Below are 2,860 nucleotides of genomic sequence, written 5' to 3'. Positions count from 1 at the left end.
CAGCTCCTGCCATGACACATGCAGGGACCAGGCAAACACATTTTGCCCGGGTAGCGCAGACCCTGCCCAGACAGCCACCCTGCCCACACTCCAACAAGACACAGCTGCGGAAGAAGAACGATAAGTTTTACTCCCAGACATCCCATGGAAGATGGGATGCAGCCATGGGCTATCATCACACAGGAGAGAAGATCCTCCAGGATTCTGCACTTTTGGAGGAAAACCTGAGCCATTCCTTCCTCCCGGCCACATTGTACACTATATGCAAAACCAAAGTAACGTGAAAGGCCTTGACCTCAGAAAAGAGAAACAGCACTTCTGAGGGCCCTATGTACTGTCAGCATGTACATCACAACCCCTGGCTGCTATCTTATCTGCATAAACAAGAAATGATTTATTTTCCTCATCATATAGCAGAAAGGAACAGGATCTGATGAGCGTGCAGGAAACATCTTGCCCTGCCATCTCCTACCAGCAATTTTGCAGTATTCAGTGAGAGCATATAACAAAAGTACATGAATTTGTGTATTATATGTGTATCACCACCGAGTTTTTAGGAAAACAATACAGAGTTCAAGATGGTAGGTTACAACTGCATCAAATGTTACATTTGTGGTCTAAAGGTGAACGTGACATCTAGCTATGACTACAAACTGGAATTTGGGAAAAAGCACTATATTCACAGCCACGGTGGACTCTTCAAAAACTTAACCTAGCTTCAAAGCACAGCTTTGTATTAAGGCACCCTTATGGAGGGCCTTCAAATGACTGAAAAATGATAATGTCAGGAGCACAAAGGAAAGGTGGGAAACTGGAGGCAGCCAAATGATTAGGTATTTAAGACGAGAGAGGCTGCCCTTACAAGAGTGACCAGCGCAGCAGCAAAGAGCAGCAGTAGAAAAGAGCTGAACAACTCTAAGAAAGAGAAACAGTCTTGCTTTTGACAAATCAAAATGTCTGTCTAGTCGTCCCTCCTAATCATACACACATAACATAGCTGAGTTAATTTTCCTCTGCTTAGCTACAGGAAATCAGTCAAAATTATTTAACAAAAATATCAAAAAGAAAAAAAAATACCCCTTTTTAGCCAGCTAACCAAAGCTGGAAGATGTTATTTTGGCCTCCTGAGATGAAGTCAGTAGTATTTCTCCCAGAACCACATTCAGGGGACCCACCCTTATGTTATTCGGGTTGATAAGCCAACTTCCAGAGGTCCTTTGCTCTGCCTTAGATCAGTTGAACAAAACTAATGGTAACAAGCACAGCTTGTTACTCCAGTTCCCTATCCATGCCCACCTAAAAGAAGAAAACATCTTCTGTCATAACAGTTCAGTGTCCTTGGTTTTGTACTGTCAACAGCTTCAGAGAGAGGGATAAATGAACAGAGCCCCATCAGGATATCCTGTCATTCAGTTAGGAAGGGTTTATTCAGCTTTGCAGCGAAAACTTTCAGCAAATACCCTGTGTTTTGGAATTTCTCCTGCCTGCAGGCAAGTTTTGAATGCTGTATCCTTCACTCATTTTCCTTCAGGAAGATAAGAGTCCTGTTAAACTATTTGCCTAAGAATGCAGAAGAAATAGCACCTCTAACGAACCATCACTTCACGGCAGAATTTTAGTTCTCGTGTCTGGAGGGCTCTGAAGGAAAAAAAAATTAAAAAATCAAATTATTCACAATGGAAAAAAATCCAGTTGTTTTATTCCTTCTCACTTTTTTGGCTGCAGTGAAATTGTGTATGACATCACAAGTCCCAGATGAGGTAAGAAACAGCTTTTTATTTAAGTAATGAACTATTATATGTCTGTATTACACTATTAGGGGTGGGGGTTGTTTCACTGTTATAGAGAGAATAGATATCAGATCCTGTATTTTATAGAAGAAATCCCACTTAAACAGTCACTGATGCATATGACACAACTATAAACTAAGAGCTCTGTAGTTCAGTCCTCTGAAACAACAGAAACACATCTGTTTATTCCAGATGAAAATTTGGCTCAAAGGATATGTCACAAGTACACTGAAAAAGTCTCTAAAAAATGGCAAACATGGCAAAAGGCTGTAGCTGACACATTCAGCAAAAACAACAAAAGAAAACTGTTAGAATTTCTGATAAATCAGAAGATGAAAGCAGAAATTTTTCCATGGTGAAAACTATCCACTCTATTAAGCACAAGGAGGAAAAGGTATTTCAGATATGTGGGGAAAAAAATCTAGGGAATTGAGCTATTGGAAGTGATTGTACAAAGTTATAAGTTGAAGGAGATCCATAGACTTTTGGGGAAGCCATGCATTTGTCATGTACAAATCCTACAGATCTGCAGAACTTCACAAAATCTGTTTTCACCACCCTCACAGAGAGGCAGAAAGTGTTGGGTTACAAATCTGAACCAGGAGTTCAACAGCAAGCCATTCACTCATTTAAACTGTTTCACAATATAAGGCTTTAAATTACGGTGTTCTGGAGAAAATACACTTGTAGAAGAGGAAACAAATACGGTGTTCTGGAGAAAATACACTTGTAGAAGAGGAAACAAAAGGACAGGGAGAAATTGGGGTTTTTTAAAAGAGAAAAAAAAAGGGGGGGGGGGGAGGGGGGGGGGGGGTGGGGGCAGATGAGGGAAGGGAGGACACAGCACTTGTTGGTTAATTGGTTCGATGTGGTTTTTAAATGGAAAAATATTTTGAAAAGTACAAACAGGTACCGGGAAATGTGTTCAACTTGTTCTGTATATAAAAAAGAGCCACTAACAATCACCTTTCTTTCATTTTCCCTAACACTAAAAAGGGAAGATGAAGAAATGAGAGAAAGTGGAAATAACCCCACCATTCCAAAACAAATAGGTTTTTTATAGCTGGTAG

Source organism: Pterocles gutturalis, unplaced genomic scaffold (genome assembly GCF_000699245.1).
Source record: "Pterocles gutturalis isolate BGI_N339 unplaced genomic scaffold, ASM69924v1 scaffold11352, whole genome shotgun sequence".
NCBI lineage: Eukaryota > Metazoa > Chordata > Aves > Pterocliformes > Pteroclidae > Pterocles > Pterocles gutturalis.
This window is presented reverse-complemented; position numbering follows the sequence as displayed.